The sequence below is a fragment of the Pristiophorus japonicus genome, chromosome 14 (genome assembly GCF_044704955.1).
Source record: "Pristiophorus japonicus isolate sPriJap1 chromosome 14, sPriJap1.hap1, whole genome shotgun sequence".
NCBI classification, from domain to species: domain Eukaryota; kingdom Metazoa; phylum Chordata; class Chondrichthyes; family Pristiophoridae; genus Pristiophorus; species Pristiophorus japonicus.
The window spans coordinates 37,188,457-37,210,004 of NC_091990.1; the positions used below are offsets into that span (position 1 = coordinate 37,188,457).

The 21,548-nt window shown below is 45.5% G+C and overlaps 1 long non-coding RNA gene across 1 annotated transcript; it reads right to left on the minus strand.

The window, feature by feature from the left end:
* Position 1: 1 nt before the first annotated feature.
* Positions 2-21,447, minus strand: LOC139279361 (uncharacterized). Its single transcript, XR_011596456.1, has 3 exons — positions 21,371-21,447; positions 20,879-21,034; positions 2-581 (listed from the first exon to the last, which is right to left on the minus strand). It is a non-coding gene; the product is annotated as an uncharacterized lncRNA (long non-coding RNA).
* Between the last annotated feature and the right edge of the window lie 101 nt (positions 21,448-21,548).

A 21,548-nucleotide genomic window follows, 5' to 3' on the forward strand; every position in this document is an offset into this window, starting at 1 on the left:
TTCTTTGTGAAAACCATTACTTTATTGTAACATTCCTGCTCAAATACTGACCACTGGGACTTTTCCTATTCAGTCCTATATTATAGTGCACTTCTTTGTATTTGAGGGCTAACACAACGATCTGTGTCTCAGTCACCCAGACTACAATCCTGTTTTTTTGTCACTGTGAAAGAGAAAACACAAGTCTTTGGTGTACAACAGAAATGTCACACAATAGGGTGACACAGGAGGGAGAATGCTGCTTTGTTGTTTGCAATCAGGTCTTTCAAGCATGCCCACACCGCAGCCTGTGACTCACACCCGACTTCACGAAACTCACTTTGGAGCCTGCAGTCAAACAGCTGGGAAGATTGTACAGGCTCACAGAAGGTATTGTTGGTTTCCAGAGCAACTGGGCACTCAGTCTTCGTTCTGTTTCCTTGTTTGTTTTCTTTTTAATGTGGAGAGATATGTCCTGGTCCCCTTTATGAATTAAGAGATGACATTTCAAGCCTCTGGCCACAAAACTTGATTTCAGACCAATCCGTCTCTGTCACATTATTGTGGTTACATTGGCTTATGGAGGAATTCCATTTGGAACCCTGCAACTCATAAAAAACATACAAGTTGTTAAATCTTTCCCACGCTGAATAAATTTTGTAAATCTGTTTACAATTCCAGCTTAAACCAAAGGGAGTGGATGCATTGTGAACACAAAGTAATGCCACAGTACTATAGTAACATTACTATTTATAGGTCACATGAAAATAAGCACCATTTGTTTATGCTTTGATGGTTCTAGGGTTGAGTATTATCAAAGGTTTGAAGTGATATTATATGTGCCAAAACTCTAAATCTCTTTTTTGTTCTATATTTGTATATATTATTTTAAATTAAATTTGATAAAACATTATAATTTGTCCTATTGGAGTTATTAAAGAAACATGAATTTGACAGTTAAAAAAATGACAAACTCTCTGGAATGTATTGTGCCTAAACTCTTCCTAATTACAGAGTGAATTGTACTTTATGGTGAGATATTTTTATTGTGTTCCCAAAACAAGACCCAGTGAGTATTCCACAATTGGAATCTCTGTAGGATTTGTGGGTAGATTTCAAAAGCCAGACTTTAGTAAAGGAAAATGTCAGCGTGTTCTCATCTCCAAGCTAAGGTATGCAAGTAAAAAAAAGGAATATTATATCATCTCGTAATGCAATTGTTGATCGTGGCGTTGCATGTGGGGAGTCAAGGCCAAGTGATGGGCCGGGATACTGTGGTCAGCGGTCAACGAACGGCGCTCGCCATTCATTACACATTCAGCTGCCCAGACTTTTATGTACAGAAAGCGAAATATAGAGAGGGAAAGAAAGATGGGATTAAGAGAAAGAGAGCTAAAAGAGACAGAAAGAAAAAATAAAATTAAATTATGGACTCCACATTCGTAAAAGCAAATTTTCAGTGCCAGAGAGGTTGTAAGACTTATCATGCCGTTAAAATTCACTTACACTTGAACGGATCAGCCCTAAATTTTTCTGCCATATTTAGTGGGTAACTAGTGGGTAAGTACTGCAACTTCACACCCTTTATGTGTTTGAAAGTCAAGTCTCTCAGTGAGGTACCAGTGTAACGAAGCTTGTGGAGGAGCAGGGCAACTCGGACAGCAGCTTCCTGATTTTCGTGTTTAACTGCACATGTGTGGATGCCTGAAGTTGCGGTCTAATTTACTCCGAAATAGCACTGATAACTTCACCGTTATTCCTACTGCAAAATCCGGGCCAAAATGCGTCACTTAATACTGAGAAATTGTAACACAAGTATTAGTTAATTGCTCATCACAGCAAGAGTGAAAGTAACATTATTACATTATAATAGAGATAATGTACATTTAATGTTAGTTAAGCTAGGACGAGAAGGTGATGTCTGAAGAAAGCAATGACTATGGATGACAACCAAAACTCTGCTGCTTGTTTTCCTGTGTTAACTGTTGACCTTCACTGGCATCCATTCCCCAACATATTAATTTTAAAATGATCACCCTGGTCTATAAATCCTTCCATGGCCTTGATACATCCTACCTCTTCAAGCTTCTCCAGCCCATGACCTCTCTGAACACTGTTCCTCTGATTCTGGCATTTCCTCATACCTTTTGCCCACCACTTGTGGTACAGCCTTCAGCTATTTTGGTTCTACTCCCTGGAACTCTCTCCCTAGATGTTTTCAGTTCTCTTCCTCCCTATCCTGCTTGAAAAGACTTCTCAAAATTCATCTCTTCATGTAAGCTTTCTTCCTCATCTCTGAATCTTTCTCTTCCAGGCCCGAATTTGGTGAAACACAAGTTCCCCCCATTTTTCGGCGGTGCGTCATTTTTTACCGCCCGGTACCGCTGGGATCAAGTGAGCGGGAGTTTCATCCCGCTTTCCTCTGCGGTAAGCGGAGCGGAGTGCAGCGGGAGGTGGTGGAGTGCAGCAGGCGGTGTGCGGCGGAGGAGGCCTTTCCACTTGGGAATCATCAGCTCCTGAGTTGTGCGCATGCATGCGCAACTGTCAAGCTCTGCCCCCCAAGAGGCACCGAAGAGAGGCCAGAGACTGACCTGAGATCGCTGGGGGGGTGTTGGGGGAGAGGAAGAAGAGATCAATGTTGGGGGAGGGGGGGGGATCGCTGTGGGGGATGAGAGACAGATCGCTGTGGAGAGTGAGAGACAGATCGCTGTGGGGGGTGAGAGACAGATCACTGTGAGGGGTGAGAGACAGATCGCTGTGGGGGGTGAGAGACAGATCGCTGTGGGGGGTGAGAGACAGATCGCTGGGCGGAGGGGGGGGGGAGAAGAGATCACTTGGGGTGGGAGAAATCGCTTGTGGGGGGAAGAAAGATAGAGAGATCGCTTGGGGGGAGAAGAAGAGAGATCGCTGGGGGGGCAGGGGAGATCTCGCTTGCGGGGCGGTGGGGAGAAGAGAAATCGCTTGGGGAGGGGTGGGGGAGAGAGATCGCTGGGGGGGGGGAAAGAGATCGCAGTGGGGGGGGGGGGAAGAGATCGCAGTGGGGGGGAGGAGGGGGAAGAAAGATCGCAGTGGGGGGGGAGGGGGGGAAGAGAGATCGCCTGGGGGAGGGAGAAGAGAAATCGCCTGGGTGGGGGGGGGGGGGGGAGGAAGAGAAATCACCTGGGGGGGAGGGGAGAGAGATCGCAGTGGGGGGGGGAGAAAGAGATCGCAGTGGGGGTGGGGGGAGGAGGGGGAAGAAAGATCGCAGTGGCGGGGGTGGGGGAGAAGTGAGGACGCTGCGCGGGGGGGGGGGAGGGGAAGAGAGGACTTTGCGGGGGAGGGGGGAAGAGAGGATGCTGCGGCGGGGGGGGAAGAGGGCACTGCGGGGGCAGGGAGGGAGAGAGGATGCTGCGTGGGGGTGGGGGGAAGGGGATGCTGCGGGGGGGGGAAAAGAAGAAGCTGGGGGCGGGAGAAGAGAGATCAATGTGGGGGGTGGGGGGAAGAGACTGGGGAGTTGAGAGACTTGGGAGGGGGTGAGAAAGACTTGGGGGTGAGAAACTTGGGGGGGGGGCACGGTGAGAGAGACTTCGGGGGGGTAAAAGAGACTAATAAAATGTTTATTATCGGTCATTAATAAAGGAGTAAATAAGGCTGTATTGGACCATTTATATTATTGCCTAACACTAGAAAATACTACAATCCTTTTAAAAATACATCAAACTGTGGAGAATTATAAAGATCTGTGTAATATATCAAACATACTTGTCAGCTCTGCATACATACTGCCCACTTAAGATCCACTCAAAAGCACCTTCTCCAGAACGATATGCAGTTCCAGCGGTATGTCATGAAACTTGCACTTTTGGGCGGGACGTGGGTGGTCTACATGGGCTGGCGGTGTACATACCACCCGACGGTACGTCACTCATAAAACTTCTGCCGTGTGGTATGTACCTGTTTTTTGACGAAACTTGTGTTTTTGGGCGGTAAGTGTGTCGAAGAATTTCGGGCCCCTGGTGTCTATCCCCAGGGCTCATCCATGAAGTGTTTTGGAATGTTTCTACGCTAAAGGCACTATACAATTTCAAATTGTTGTCCGCTCACTATGTTCTCTGTTGTGATTGATTTGGTGTGTGCAACTGATAATATAATTCGGACTGATTTATGCAAGATAGTTTAAAGGTGAGCTCATCTCGACATTATTAAAACTTTCGATGCAAATGGTGAATTCTAACCCAATTTTCCAATGTGTATTATTTTTTTAAAAGTGGATAAAAATTCATCTGCTCCTCTTTGACTAATATTGATTATCTATTGGGATTTTAGATTCGATATTCCTTACTACTTTATGGATTTACTATTTAATCAATCTTATATGCTGAATAAATTGTTGGTATAAGTACTCAGTCTGTATCAAAGGCAGTGGTGAGTGGTATAGCAACGTCAAACTTTCTAAGAGTGGCAATTATAGTGACACCAACAATTGAAGGGAGAGTGACAGCCAGCCAGATACAGAATGAGACACAGAGTAAATGAAGGCGAAGAGAGATACACGTATTAAAGTAGAAAGGCATAGAGATACATAGAGGGGGAGACATATAAAGAATGTTCATTAGCTCCATACCAAGCATAGGTTCCTCATAAAGTAATATTTTCAGATGATAGTTATGTCCTCGAGGCTCACCCAAGAAAGGTACAATATACATTTATAGCAACCAGAGGTCATAGATTTTAAATAATTGGCAAAAGAACTAGAGGGGAAATGTCTTCTCACAGAGGGTTGTTAAGATCTGGAATGCACTACCTGAAAGGGTACTGGAATCAGATTCCATAGGAACTTTTAAAAGGCAATTGTACTTGTACTTGAAGAGGACTCATTTGCAGGGTTATGGGGAAAAAGCTGGGGTGTGGGACTAAATTGGACAGCTCTTTCAAAGAGCCAGCACCGGCACAATGGGCCAAATAGCCTCCTTCTGTGCTGTAAGATTATATGATTCTAGAAATATCTACACATACCCATAGATATGAGGCAAAGCGAGAGATAGACAAACAGATACAGACAGATTGTGAAGGAAAGTGGGAGGCCTTCAAAAGAGGAGATAGTTCGGCTACAGACCAGACACAGTTCCACAAGGGGGAAAGGAAAAGCATCCAAAGCTAGAGCTCCCTGGATGACTAAAGATCTAGAGATTAAAATGAAACAGAAAAAGGAGGCTTATGATAAATGTAGAGAACCAAGCTGAATACAAAAAGTACAGAGAAGAACTGTAAAAGGGAAATAAGAGGGACAAAGAGAATATACAAGAATAGGTTAGTAGATAACATAAAAGGGAACCCAAAAGTTTTTTTTATAAACCTATAAATAGTAAAAGGGTAGTCAAAGGAACGGTGGGGCTGACTACGGACCAAAAAGGAAATCTTCTGTGGAGGAAGAGGGCATGGCTGAGGTACTAAAATGAGTACTTTGCATCTATCTTTACAAAAGAAGAGGATGCTTCAATATCACAGCAAAGGAGGTGGTAGTAGAGAAATTGCATAGGAGAAAAATAGATAAAGAGGAGGCACTTAAAAAATTGGCATTGCTCAAAATAGAAGTCACCCAGTCCGGATGGGATGCGTTGTAGGTTGTTGAGGGAAACAAGAGTGAAAATTGCAGACGCACTGGCCACAATCCTCCAATCCTCCTTAGATATGGGAGAGGTGCCAGAGGACTGGAGGATTGCAAATCTTACACCCCTGTTTAAAAAAGGGGAAACGGATAAACTTGGTAACCACAGGCCAGTCAGTCTTACGTCGGTGGCAGGGAAACTTTTAGACGATAATCTGGGACAAAATTAATTGGCGCTTAGCCAGCATGGATTTGCAAAAGGCAAATTGTGCTTGACTATCTTGATTGAGTTCTTTAATGAAGTAACGGAGAGGGTTGATGTTGTGTATAAGAACTTTCAAAAATTTGATGAAGTACAGCATAATAGAAAAATTGAAATCCATGGGATTAAAGGGGCAGTGGCTACTTGGATACAAAATTGGCCAAGGGACAGAAAGCAGAGTAGTGGTGAACGATTGTTTTACAGACTGCAGGGAAGCGTGCAGTGGTGTCCTTCAGGGGTCGGTGTTAGGACCACTGCTTTTTTGATATATATTAATGTCTTGGACGTGGGTATACAGGGTATCATTTCAAAATTTGCAGATGACACAAAACTCAAAAATGTAGTAAACAGTGAGGAGGATAGTAACAGACAGACTGGTGAAATGGACAGACGCATTGCAGATGAAATTGAACGCAGAAGTGTGAAGTGATTCATTTTTGTAGAAAGAATGCGGAGAGGCAATATAAACGAAATGGTACAATTTTAAAGGGGGTGCAGGAACAGAGAGCCCTGGGGTGTATGCACACAAGTCTTTGAAGGTGGCAGGACAAGTTGAGCAGGCTGTTAAAAAGGCATATGGGATTATTGGCTTTATAAGTAGAGGCATAGAGTACAAAAGCAAGAAGGTTATGCTAAACCTTTACAAAACACTGGGTTAGACCCCAGCTGGAGAATTGTGGCAAATTCTGGGAACCACATTTTAGGCTGGATGTCAAGGCTCAGAGAGTGTGCAGAGGGGATTTACTAGAATGGTACCAGGGATGCGAGACTTCAGTTACGTGGAGAAACAAGAGTAGCTGGGGTTGGAGCAGAGAAGGTTAAAGAGAGATTTAATAGAGTTGTTCAAGATAATGAAGGGTTTGATGGAGTAAATAAGGGGAAACCGGCTGAGTACAGATTTTAACGCCAGGCGCCATTTGCCACCTGGAACCGCAAAATTCAGTTTTGCCGCCTGAACAATGGATTGCAGCTTTAAATCTAGGTTTTGCATGCTACTCTGGAAGCTGTAAACGGCATTAAGTGGGCCGTTAAGTGGGGCAGCAACAGTGACATTTTTACAAAATTGCCACGTTTTACAGTTGATGATTTGCCACTTACAGCCAATGCATTGAGCAGCCTTTGGAGCTGCGCCACCTGCATTCAATTGAGGCGGTGATTGGGTGTCTCACTGCCTCGTCGATATATTCGCTTCCGACGCACTCAGTCAGACGGTGAAGATGACAGATGTAGCAGCAGCACGCCAGCGCTTCGCGGATGCCGCCATCGATGCACTCCTTCAAGCCCTTGAGAACTACGGAGGACAGAGGTTGGGAGGCCACCGCCACAGGTCATTCGACGCCGATGGAAGGAAGTGGCTGAAAGAGTGTCAGCAGGTGACACTCTGCTCAGGACAGCCACTCAAAGCCGCAGGAAATGGAACAACATGGCGCGGTTACTGAGGGTATCTTTAACATTAACCTGACAATGCCATGCTGTCAGCTCAATGTGCAATCTGTCCTCAATGTCAATGTGTTGGGTCCCATGCTCTACGTTGGTGAGGCGAGATGCAACATTCACATTTGCAGCCTCACTCACTCCAAGGGCCTGCAAGCACTGGTAACCTTCCTCATCCGTTCTTCACACCCACCCCTCATATGATTATCTCCTCACTCTTCATATGCGTGTGGAAGACGGTAGCCTCACCGTTACTATTAGGTCCTGGCCCCCTCATTCAAACATTGGCAAACCAAGGACATGCAGCTAATCTATGTTTCCTCATACAGTAACATGTACTCAACTATGTAAGGCACTTGCAACAGACTGATAGAAGGATACTAACTCTGATGTTCTCTTTAATCTTGCAGGCCAATCTCTTTAATCGTCACCCACAATCGAAGGGAGCAGATGAGGACCGGATGAGGGGTCCCAGACCTCCAACCCCTTATTGCTTTGGAGGAACTTATCTCAATCCTGATGGACCCTCAAGTTGGTGCGATGGCGGTGGGTGAGGCCGAACCCCCTTGGGATAATGCAGGGTTTAGCAAGCTGTTTAGCCTTGACACCACAATCCTTCAGCTCTTTCCATGAGACTGGCATTTCCAAATGCCTTTCCATGTCCTGGCCCCCTCCCCTGCAGGTAACCACACTTCTCTGGCTTTGTGCTTTCAGCTGATCAACCAGATGGCCTGGAGCCTGCACATCAGCCTTCGACTGCGGGAGATGTTGTACAGGAGGAGGAAGACACCTCTATGGACGTCACACAGGAGGCAGCGGCCTCAGAGAACGCGGCCAGCAGCTTTCGGGAGGAAGGTGTGGTCGGGGAAGTGGAGGTGGGTGATGCTCTGGGACTCAGTGGCCTGCAGCCACGGGGGAGGGAGGTCCGGGAACCAGCTCTCCACAGGGTGAGTGCGCCCCTGGGTGATGCTCCGGGACACAGCGACCTGCAGCAACGCCACAGGGGAGGGAAGTCCGGGAACCAGCTCCCCGGAGGGTGAGCACGTGCCTGGGTGATGCTCAGCCGCACACTGATGAGGAGGCCAAATTACGGGTTGTCGTAAGACAATCATTGCGGTTGCACTGCGATCTGCTGGGTGTACTGGCAAGGGTGCCCAAGAGTCTTGGTGCACTAGTTGTGAAGATGGAGAAGTCCGCCTCAAGGTTTGCACCGGTTTCCCAGCAGCCCACTGAGCCCATCCTTGGTAGAGACCAACGGATGTCGGATGCAACAAATGATCATGGGGTCTCAGACATGGTGGCACGGGCTATGGCTGACATTGCAGTAGCCACTGAGCAAGAGGCCGCGCTATTGGAGGCCTGCATAATGTAATGTTGTCAGTGCGTGGTGGCATCAATCAGCTCTGTGGTGTGCTGCAGTCGCAGTTGCAGTCTGTGTTAATGCAGAAGCAAATTGAAGCCACGGACGCACTGACCGCTGCCATCGTGTCTGGGGCCACATCAGTTCAACAGGGACCCAACATTGCTGAGTAGGGCAGCAATCTGTGCTCACCCTGATTGCTCCAGATGCTGAGGCTCTGCCCCGGGGGAGTGGCAGCGTGTCGGGCCTGTTGGAATCTGATGTCCTCTCTCAGGACATCATTCCGCCTTTGCACCTGTCGCTCTCTGCAACCCATCCACACCAGAGTGCTGCCGCCCATGCTGAGGTGATGCAGTCCGCAGCTGGGTCTTCCAGGGCCCGAGCTGGTCGGGGCGTCCTGCTAGACCATCATGTGTGGCAGCGGCGCAATGTGAGCAACTGACTTACCAGCCTTGCTGCAGGCCCTGAGGAGGAGTAAGAGGTATTGGAGGGCTAGGGAGGGGTGGTGGGGAGAAGGGAAGTGATGGGAAAGTATTCAGCAAAACCTATTAAACTGGGGGATGGTGGCCACAGATGCTGGCCTTGTTCAACCTTGTTTAAGTCTGAACTCATTATGTTTAATGGGTTTTGCTGAATACTTTCCCATCACTTCCCTTCACCCCGCCACCCCTCCCTAGCCCTCCACACCTACTGCTCCTCCTTGTTTAAGTCTGAACTCATGCAAATAGTGTCACTTGGATGAACCAGCAAATAATTGTTCGATAGTCGTCAGAGATGGCTACCTTGTTGAAAAATGAACTCATGTAAATAGTTGCACTTGGATGTCGTTGGGAATGTTTGAAGGGGTCTTGTGGGTTTGATTATTTGCTGAGGAATATGGCGTCATGTTGTGTTATTTTGCATCATATTATGGCTTTTCTGTTAAATAAATGAATTTTTGAAGTCTTCACCGCTGGATGAGGTGGTGTGCCATCACCGCCCGTTGATTTGCAGAGGTAACAGCGAGATTCGAGTTGCCAGTGTCAACAACCTGAAGCCCACCAATGTTTGGGAAATCCTAATAGTCAAGCTGAGTAGTCAGCAGACGCAGCACACCAACACGTACGCACTGTGTGAGGACCAAGCGCTGCACGACTCTGCGACCTCTGTGCCCTGGCTGCAACTCTATTTAAATGACGCCCCAGAATCCTAACCCTCACTTATCGGCTGGCGGCCAATACGCCAACATTTTGTGGCATGTTGGCCGCCAGCCGGTAAGTGAGGCAGCAAAAGTATATTTGGCGAGATGTCATAATTTCCATGTCGATAGTCGGCAGGGCGGCAATTCTCTCCGCCCTTGAAAACCAGAATCGAATTTCGCACTTGGCATCAACGTGGCCGTGAAGTCACTGCCGCCCAGTCAATGGCAACCACCGGTGTTATCAGCTGGTGTTATAGCAACCGAATTTCAGCCCCAATCACTATTACCCAATGTATCTCATCCTCTATTCTTTTCAACCTTTGTAATCTTTGCATCTTGGGCCTTCACCTGGGCTTCTCAACAAAAACACCATGGTATGCTCCGGCTTTGTTCTTATTGTTTAGTAAGTCATCTAAACCTTTTGATTAAACTACTGATTTAAAACACTCCTGAGTATCCATTATTCTCAGTATCATTCTCTCCTGCAAATCATGTAATGCTATCACGCAATAGAATTGCAGCCTCTTCTTCAATTCTTATTATATCAGCTGCATTTGACTGTCATTGGTACTTTATACTCCTTATTGAAAAAGATTTGCTTTTATAAAGCGCCTTTCACGATTACCGGATGTCTCAAGGCGCTTTACAGCCAATGAAGTATTTTTGGAGTATAGTCACTGTTTTAATGTGGGAAACACAGCAGCCAATTTGCGCACAGCAAGCTCCCACAAACAGCAATGTGATAATGACCAGATAAATTGTTTTTGTTATGTTGATTGAAGGATAAATATTGGCCAGGACACTGGGGATAACTCCCCTGCTCTTCTTTGAAATAGTGCCATGGGAATTGATGGGGCTTCAGTTTAAGGTCTCATCCAAAAGCTGGCACCTCCGACAGTGCAGCACTTCCTCAGTTCTGCACTGGCGTGTCAGCCTAGATTTGTGCTCAAGTCGCTGGAATGGGACAAACCCACAACCTTCCGACTCAGAGTCGAATGCGTTACCCACTGAGCCACAGTTGTCATATGAGACTATAGAGAGTATAAATGATGGGACTATCATTTGATCTTGAATGTAAGTGACCTTCAGAAACTAATGAAAACTTTATTTTGTGGATTTTGATGTCATCTGAAGCCCTTCAGGGCTATTACTGGCCCCATCAGTGCTGATTCAGCTGAGTCCTCTTTAGACCAACCAGCACACATACATTTTACAGTTATATTGATAAAAAAGTGAACATTGATTGAAACTCCAGAACCAAAAATGTCATCTTCTAATTTGTTTTCAGATCATTTTGGAAAAAAGAGCCCAGTGTGACACAAACCGTTACACACGGACAGTGTGATGTGACGTGCGAGACATTGAAGTGTGATGGATAAAATAATGTACCAGCCATGACAAGTTTTATAATATTACCAGCGGCTCTCCCACTGCTTTGTTCTTGATAAGTCAGATAGGCTGTTTAATAAGGACAAGAGTGTGCATGTAATGCAGAATGCATTATCCGGCTGGTAAGATCGAGCTCTGCTCTTTAACAATAACTTTGTATTTATATAGCGCCCTTAATGTCAGAAAACACCCCAAGTGCTTCACAGGTGCGTAATAAGATCAGAATTGACACCGAGCCAAAGGAGGAGATATTAAGACAGGTGACTCAAAACTTGGTCAAAGAGGTAAGTTTTGAGAAGGATCTTAAAAGTAGGCGAGGTGGAGAAATGGAGTGGCTTTGAATTCCAGTGCTTCAGGCCTAGGCAGCTGAAGGCACAACCGCCAATATTGGGGTGAAGGGAGTGGGGTGCACGAAAGTCCAGAGTTTGGAGGATCGATGTCTTGAGGGTTGTCGGGCTGGAGGAGGTTACAAAGGTAGGGAGGGGCAAGGCCACGGAGGAATTTGAACATGAGGATGAGAATTTAATAAATTGTGGCTTGGTGGACCGGGAGCCAATGTTGGTCAGCGAGCACAGGAGTGATAGGCGAAAGGAAGCTGGTGCGGGTTAGAATACGGGCAGCAGAGTTTTGGATGAGCTCAAGTTTTTGGAGGGTGGAAGAGGGAAAGACGACCAGGTGAGCATTGAAATAGTCGGGTCTGGAGGGAACAAAAGCACGGATGAGGGTTTCAGCAGCAGATAAGGTGAGGCAGGGGCGGAAATTGGCTATGTTTCAGAGGTGGAAGTGCGGTGATGGAGAGGATATGTGGTTGGAAGCTCAGGGCTCAATAAAACTGTGCAAGTTGTGAACTGTCTGATTCAACTCAAGATGGTGGCCAGGGAGGAGGATAGAATTGGAGGCAAGGGCTGAAGTCAATGTCTTTGATCTTCCCAGTATTTAAGTGGAGGAAACTGCAGCTCATCCAAGACTGGATGTAGGACAAGCAATTTGACAACAGAGGCAGTGGAGGGATTAAGAGAGGTGGTGGTGAAGTAGAGCTGGGCGTCAACAACGTACATGTGGACCTGAATGCCACGTCTTTGAATTATGTCACCGAGGGGCAGCATGTAGATGAAAAATAGGAGGGGGACAAGGATAAATCCTGGAGGGACTCTAGAGATAGTAAGAAGGGAAGTCATTGCTGGAGATTCTCTGGCTATATCTGCATAGGTAAGAGTGCAACCAGGCGAGGGCAGTTCCACTCAGCCGGCCAATGGAGGCGTGAAGGAGGTCAACCATGTCAAAAGCTGCAGAGAGTTTGAGAAGGATAAGGAGTAATAGTGTACCACAGTCAGAGGATCGACCTCAAAGTCTAATTTTTAAGAAATCAGATCCTTGGGACATTGAGTTCAATTCTTGTTTAGGTCAGGGAACTTTGTAAATTGGAATATGCTCGTCAGTGTCAAGCTCCAGATGAGAAGCATATATTTTAAGATTGTTTTGCACTTGTAGTATGGGATCAGTAGTATGTCATCTTTGTGTAGTGACTGACTGCTTTTAATATGCTTCTACCAGATCTGCGGTGGTGCTGCTCATGGTGAGTTGTAGATAGGATAGCACTAGGGATGAAGGAGATCTTGGGTTTTGCTAGCATTGGTGGGGGAGAATATCTTTGTTTCAACAGCAGTGTAGAGGGAATGCTGAGATTTGGGGGAACTGGCATTTGACAGAATGTGAGGGTTGTAGAGTTTTGGAGATTAACTATAGTGGGAAGGGGAGGTGTTGGGCATGGATCATGAGGGAATAGTATTGCGAAATAGCTAATACATAAATCTTTAGATAAACAATAATGAAGTTGTCTATTTTGATTGGTGGATTCTCATATATCATAGGCGGTCCCTCAAACAAGGATGACTTGCTTCCACAAGAGTTCACAGATGTTTCAATGAAGGACCCGATGTTCCAGTCCTGAACTCCAATTGAGGGGGGAGAAGATGCCTGTGCGTGGATTTTTTTTAACGTTTGGTTACCATTGCACATCAGCCACCACACGGGCTCAACAGAGCTAGGCCTTTATCCAGTGGCAAGGGTTGAACCAGGATGACTGGAGACCTGCTCTGCTGCACGGACCTAGTACACACACATATCTCAGTGTGGGCAGGCCCGTGCTGCCCCTGCTGCCCTCGGATCTTCTGGGCCCTGTACACTCATTCGCCGCACCTTCGCCCACAATGTTCCAGGGCCCAGCGCTCCAGCTCTATTTATAGCCCTAACCTGCGGTGGCGTTCCCACGCAGGTCGAGGTGGCTCTCGATGTTCCAGGGCTTGGCGCTCCAGCTCTATAGCCCCGACCTGCGGTAGTGTTCTCCCAGGGTGCAGGGGGCCATCGACTACACAAACGTCAGACTGAGGGCGCCACAAAACCATCCAGAGATATTCATGAACAGAAAGGGATTCCACTCCCTGAATGTCCAGCTGGTGTGCGACCACCAGCTCAGGATCCTGGCAGTTGGTGCCAGGTATCCAGGCAGCAGCCACGATTCCTACATCCTGTGCCAGAATAGTGTGCCCGCCGTCTTCACTGGGCCAAACCAGGATTGTGGATTGCTGCTTGGGGACAAGGGATATCCGCTCTACACTTGGCTGCCGACTCCTCTTCGGAACCCCAGGACTGCGGGCGAGCATGCCTACAACAACACTCATTCTGCCATTCAGTGCATCATTGAGCACTGCATTGGGATCCTCAAACAGAGGTTCCGTTGCCTGGACCGCTCTTATGGCGCATGGCAGTACTCGCCTGAACGCGTTTCCACCTTCGTGGTCGTCTGCTGCATGCTGCATAACATGGCTGTCATGAGGGGACAGCCGCTGGAGGTCGATCCAGCAGTACCACCTCAAGAGGAGGCGCAAAAAGCAGGAGGAGGTGGCGCAGGAGGAGGACGACTAGGATGTGCGTCATCAGCCACCCAGGAGGTATTGTCGCTATCCCAACCCTGCAAGGGAAGTGCAGATCCGTCTGATTGCTGCTCGATTTAGATCATTTCATCCTCACATGACCCTTCAGCTTCTATTTTCCATGGCCATCCCAATGAGTGCCTTGATACATAATTGCGCACCATCACATTATACACCTGCCCAGATATAGGTGAAAAAATAAAGATTTAAAACAGTTTAAAAAACAAACACAGAAACATAATTTGTCACCTTTGTGCATTTCCTTATAACCCCTCTTTCGACTACTGTGCCTCAGTGCAGTTACAGAGTTGTGATTTTTTATTTCAATCAATCAAAAAGTACGTCACCAAAGTGTGACACAAGATGTGTGACACAAGCTATCACACCAATGTTAAACTACATGATCTCCTACAGCACTGTTCATAGCAAGTTCGATGATACGCTGTTTTATAAGGATCACATTATATAATCTAATTCAAAATGTACCATTCTGCCGTTTGTTTCATTCACCCTTTTCGGAGACTTAACAGAAATCTGTTCTTTTTGAATTCTGGAGGGCTTTAAGCGCTCCCATGTGCTAGGAAACAGAATCCCTGGTGTGGTTTTCTCTGAAATATTTGGCACTGCACATCTTGTATGCAAATAAAAATAACATCAGATACTGTACAAATAGTAGCACATCAGGTATTAGTTAGTGCTGATAGAAGTTAAGGGTAACACTATAAGAATGGTAATTAAATGTAATATTTTTTTTTTTATAATTGAGTGTTCCTTGAACTTCTTATCTGTGTCTTGGAAATTCATCAGAGCTGCAAAACAAATCATTTGGTTAGCTCTCTGGTGCCTCCTGGTGGCAAATTCAGGTTTCAGTCATTTCTTCCATCACATAAAACGAATCCCATCCTGCTTCTCGAAGAATTACTTTTATTTTCAATATATAATCATTAGTATTTAGCAATGTCACACTGTACTGCTGAATATACAAGGTATAATCTGTTGATACAAAAGACATTAGTAGGTGACCCTTGATCTTTTACAGTGCGATTGCAAAAATCACAGCCGGACAAACTCAGCAATATTTTAAAAGCCAATGGAGTTATAGATATAAAGAGACAGAATCATTAGAAATAGGACTAATACATATATTTCAGAACACTGTATCTGAATTGGTTTTCCAACCAGCACTGGTGAACCGTAACACTCCCAATGAAGAAAAACAAAGGCAGAAAAAAATGACTTAACCATCATATTATTCACATTTTTAAATCTGTATTTTCTCCTTTCCTACATCACAAAGTGACTGCACTTCAAAAGTACTTCACTGGCTGTAAAGCACTTTGGGATGTCCTAAGGTCGTGAAAGGCGCTATATAAATGCAAGTCTTTCTTTTTACTTTCTATTGTAGATTTCTGTGTTTTAAAGTGAACTGGTCAGACTGCTTCTGGGGTACTGTGTTCAGTTTTATAATGGACTGGTCAGATAACTAGCATTTCCCTCAGCCAGACCCCGATTGTCGCTCTGTCTTTCATTCCAGAAGCAGGAAGGAGGAGGAATTTTTCTTTCTCGCTCTCACCCAGCTCCTCTCCAAATGACCAAGTTGAGATGGCTGCCTACATGTGAGGAATTGTCTGTGGACCTGCACCCCTATCAATTCATATCATCAATTCTGCTGATGGTGCAGTTTCCTGCACCAGGTGGCAAAAAGGGCAGAAGCCGACTGGAAGGCTTTGAGCAGGGAGTTTCGGGAGAGATAGGCATGAAGCTGGGAGGTAACATGTTTGAGGACATTGGAACGTTACGGGAGAAACTAAAGATATGATGGTAGTTGGGGAGAACTGTCTTAGAAACAAGGAGCTCTTTACTTGGTTTTGGGATGGAGGAGTTGGGGATTGGAGGAGGTGGTATCAGGGGGTTTGCGGTGCCGGGGGCAGAAGTAGGGGGATGTGGGTGATGAGAGATGAAGAGGTGATCACAGATAGCCGGTGACCAAAACCGTAGTAGTGGATAGGGCATGAGAAATAGTATGGTCAAGGGGTTAATTGTGGGAATGGATGGAGAAGAACATATGAAGATTGAGTGAGGTGAATGGAGAGGAGGCATCAAAGGAAAAGAGCTGGGGAGTTTAGGTGTCGGTTGAAATCAGTGAGGATGAAAAATTGCTTGCAGCAGAGGCTAAGAGAGGAGAGAACAGGGAACTTGGAGGAATGTCAGCACCGGGCTTGGAAGGATGATATATAGCAGACTTTTGAGTTAGAGATGAGATAGATGGAAGCGGGTGAGAGGCTCGAAGGGAAGAAGGTGCCAGAGCAACAGAGACAGAGATCAAGATATGATTTGGCGATAGGAGCTATGTTATCACCGTAGCAGTGCATGTGGGGCAAGTAACAGAATGTATAGCCAAGCAAGGTGGCTTCGATGGTGGGGAAGGATTCACCACCTGTAAGTCTGGTTTCTGTCAGTGCCAGGATATCGAGAGGCTTGTTTGTGAGTAAGCAAATATTCTGGATGGTGGTACAGAGCAGGTGGTGATTGATGAACTGTCGGTAGACCCAGAAGGGGGAACAGTGGAAGAGCCGAGCAGGATGGGGTGAGGGTCAGAGAAGTTCACCGCTGAGAAGTGAGCCGGGTGAGTCAGTCGACTGGAAATAGTGTATGAGGTAGTTGAGGTTACTGCTCTGGGGGAAGATAGTGATGGGTGCCACAGTAGATTCAGCAAAGAATATCAAGGATGATGCAAGAAAGGATGTCGTTGGCTTGTTCAAGAGGGATTAATGTCTGGGAAAAAAAGTCTGAGGAATAATGTCAAGTGGGGAGCAAGAGTGCCAGAATTAACTGTGGGGTTGAGGGAAAGTGCAAGCATGAACTGGGTTGGGGTGGGGTGGGGGTGTTGAGGAAAGATCAGGCTGAATTGGGTGATGGGGGGGGGGGGGAAGAGAGAAAGGGGGAGTGCCAGTATGAACTGTGATGGTTGGACGAAACAAGGTTGCTTCTGTAAAAAGCTGGGCAGTTGGATGAGGTCAATGAACTGGATCTGAAGGGCTTACAGTGCCTCTGTCTGAGCATTGGTGTTTATGTGGGAGTGACTGTTGAAGTAACTTTTGGATAAGTGCTGGCTGGTTAGCCTGTTGAAAATCTAAATATTCACTTTGTTTTTTTTAAATTAAAAATCTATCAATTGTGAAATATAAAACTTTTCATATTTTTTTTCACCCCTCTAATGAGTGAAGGGCTGCTGGATACAAGTACAGCTTATGTTACAACTTAGCTATTTGTTTCCATAGCTCATTTGCTTATAATAAATCAGGGTCATTCATGAGTTGTCAGCTTTTTGGGGCTGTGACAACTCCTGACAGTTATTTAAGATTGGCATGTATGCCAATATGTGGACGTTACTGGTTCTCAGAACAACCACAAGAGGGAACACGTTTTCATGCAAAATATTAAATATTATTTAATATCTCAGCTTCTGTTCAATTATTCCTAATAATATTGTGTTTTACTATTGGAGAAATAAAATATCCGTAACATTTCCATTTTTATTACTGGTTTCTTAGTCTTTCGAAGCCAGTTATAGAATCACAGAATAGTACAGCACAGTAGTAAAGGAGGCCTTTCGGGCCATCGAGTCCTCTTTCGGAGAGCAATCCAGTTAGTCCTACTCCCCTGCTCTATCCCCAGATCCCTGCAAGTTTTTCTCTTTCAAGTATTTATCCAATTCCTTTTTGAAGGCTACTACTGAATCTGTATCCAGTTCTGGAAAGATATTTTGAAAGTTATTCATCATTGGTGAATAGGGCTCTTTAAAAAAAACATTAAACAAAAATGATTATTAGAAATGTAGCCAGAAGAAACTAATGCTAAAAGGAACTTAAAAAAAAATTATTGGATGCGAGCAACACGGCAAGATTGCATTATTGCAAATCCATAGTAACTTGTTAATGGGGTAGAGATTCTTGGAGAGAATCTCAGCAACCATTGTTGCTCTGACTGCATGGACCACAGCCAGTGCCAATTCAACTACCAACATGGTTTGGCAAGCCCAGAATTTAGGAAGGAATGGGCTGACGAACAAGACACAAAGATAGAAAATGAAGCAGAGAAAAACAAAACAACAAAATGAGAGAGAACGTGAGCAAGATACAAGCAGCAACCCTCAAATATATTCACTTTCCTGTAAACAGAATATACAGTACATTAAAATATCTCTACAGGTTATCTGGGAAAAATAAGATTTTGGGGCATTACAACACAGGTCCAATAGATATTACCTGTTGAGAGCAGATTTAATTACCCAGTCTCTAGTTGCAGGTGATTGCATTCACACTTGTATATCTCTTGAATCATTAGAAGCAGCCCAATTAGAGGACCACGAGCGAGCAAGGGGACGGTTTGAGGCAGGATGAGGGGAAGTAGGAAGCAAGAAATGAGGCTTGACAGAAAGTGGAATGCCTTGAGAACGAGCCGGGGGGGGGGGGGGGGGGGGGGGTACTAGAGGAATGGAACGTCTGAGAGCAGAGGTTTCTCGGGATCCATGCTTACCACATGGTTAGAATGGATCAATCTACATTCTTATTGACACAAAACTTTTAGTATCTATAAAAGTCTTTCATGTGATCCATTAAACCAAAATTCATTCTGCCTGTTCAAGCGGACATTAAAACATCCCATGGCGCTTTTTTGAACAGGAACGTTGAGTTTACTCTGTGTTTAGGCCAATATTACTCCCTGAATCAACACCACTTAAACAGATTAACTGGTTATTCATCTCACTGCTGTTTTTGGGACCTTGCTGTGTACAAGTTGGTTGCCATGTTACCTGACAAAAGAAGAATGATTATGTGTCAAAAGTAATTTATCGCTTTTAAATTATTGTGGGACATCCTAAGGAAATGTAAAGCACTATATTTACAAGTTTTTTAATGTAATGCAATTCGGCTTGATTTTTTTTTAAAATTCTAGAGTAGCACCGAACCTGGTAGATTAAAACTGCTGTGATTGCATTTCTACGTGGGTGCCTGGGGTGTTATTTTTCCTGCATCCTGGTTCACAGAACCACCCCATTGTTTGAAACGACACATGTAATATATTGTAGTGCTCAGTTCCAACCATGGTATAATTAAGATCAAAGTTGACAAATCATGCAAGAATGAACATGTGTAACTAATATATACACAAGATGGCATAACATCAATAAAAAAAAGATAAACCTAAACAAAAATGAAACTTGAACCGGTGTTGCTTTATAATATTGTTCTTATTTTTAACACCATCTGTACTGTGTGAACATTTTTTATATTGACACCTTTACTGTCACCTCACAAGGCCACTAATGTCTGTTCAAGGAGAGAATAATTGAGGGCCATAAATAATAAAAGGCGCTAGCCAACAAGGTTAAACTTAAAATTCAAGCTTTGATAGAGAAACATCATGTGGGGTGAAATTCAGCTTCTGGGCACAGAACAGGAGACAACGAAGAGGCCATCTGTTCTGCACCCTGCCCAATTTTCCTCTCTATTCAGGTCAATGTGAACAACCTCAAGCACATTAGCATGTTCATAGAATCATAGAAATTTACAGCACGGAAGGAGGCCATTTCGGCCCATCATGTCCGTGCCAGCCGACCAAGAGCTATCCAGCCTAATCCCACTTTCCAGCTCTTGGTCTGTAGCTCTGTAGGTTATGGCACTTTAAGTGCATATCCAAGTAAGTTTTAAATGTGGTGAGGCTTTCTGCTTCTACCATAAGAACATAAGAAATAGGAGCACGAGTAGGCCATTTGGCCCCTCGAGCCTGCTCTGCCATTCAAGATCATGGCTGATCTGATCAGACTCAGCTCCAGTTCCCTGCCCACTCCCCATAACCCTTTACTCCCTTAACGCTCAAAAATCTGCCTATCTCCGCCTTAAATATATTCAATAACGCAGCCTTCACAGCTCTGAGGCAGAGAATTCCATAGATTTACAACCATTAGAGAAGAAATTCCTCCTCATCTCAGTTTTAAATGGGTGGCCCCTTATTCTGAGACTATGCCCCCTAGTTTTAGTTTCCCGTATGAGTGGAAATATCCTCTCTGCATCCACCTTGTCAAGCCCCCTCATTATCTTATATGTTTCGATAAGATCACCTTTCATTCTTCTGAACTCCAATGAGTATAGGCCCAACCTATCTTCATAAGTCAACCCCCTCATCTCCGGAATCAACCTAGTGAACCTTCTCTGAACAGCCTCCAATGCAAGTATATCCTTCCTTAAATACACAGAGACCAAAACTGTACCATCCTTTCAGGCAGTGAGTTCCAGACACCTACCACCCTCTGGGTGAAGAAATTTCCCCTCATATCTTCGCTAAAACATCCCCCCATTTATTTTAAATCTATGCCCCCTGGTTGTTAACCCCTCTGCCAATGGAAAACAAGTCCTTCCTATCCACTCTATTCAGGCCCCTCATAATTTTATACATCTCAATCAGGTCTCCCCTCAGCCTCCTCTGTTCTAAAGAAAACAGACCCAGCATCTCCAATTTTTCCTCAGACAAAATTCTCCAGTCCAGGCAACATTCTTGTAAATCTTTTCTGCACCCTTTCCAGTGCAATCACATCTTTCCTGTAATGTGGTGACCAGAACTGCACATAGTACTCCAGCTGCAGCCTAACCAGTGTTTTATACAGTTCAAGCATAACCTCCTTGCTCTTGTATTCCATGCCTCGACTAATAAAGGTAAGTATTCCAGATGCTTTCTTAACCAGCTTATCTACCTGGCCTGCTACCTTCAGCGATCTGTGGACTTGCACTCACAGGTCCCTTTGTTCCTCTACAGTGTCATGTGTGTTCCCTTGCCTTGTTATACCTCCACAAATGCATTACCGCATTTCGGTACTGGTTATCCGTTTGTCATCAAGTGAAGGGAATAACTGGAAATAAAATAATAAGAATTAACGTACGGCCTCAGATCCAAGCATAAAGCAGAGTGCAGTTTGAGGGGTGGGGGGGCGGTAATCCGTGGATTTGGCGTGTTTGCAGCGGGATTGTGAGGAGCAGCCTTCAGGCGGTGTGAACAATGGGGTCATTCGAGGGCCGGACTGGAGGGGAGCAGCCAGGCCCAACACTCCCGTCAGCGCCCACACCACACGCTATACACTCGGCAGCTGGGGCGGCGGCGGGAAGGAAGAGAACTGGCTCAGTTACCAATGCTTTCTTCGGATGTCAACAAAGAGAGCAGAAACCACTACTGGCCTCCAGCCACTTACCATCCCACTGACGTGGACCAGCAACAGCTTCGTTGGGCTCAGCGCGCCGCCCTCTGGGAAATGTAGTTCTTTCCGGGCGGGCTGCCGCAGCGACCAATCAGCAAAAAGACTCGAACTCCCAGCTGCAGCGTCACGCGCACGCGCAGTGGCCTTCAGTCCGTGTAACCTAACTTGATGG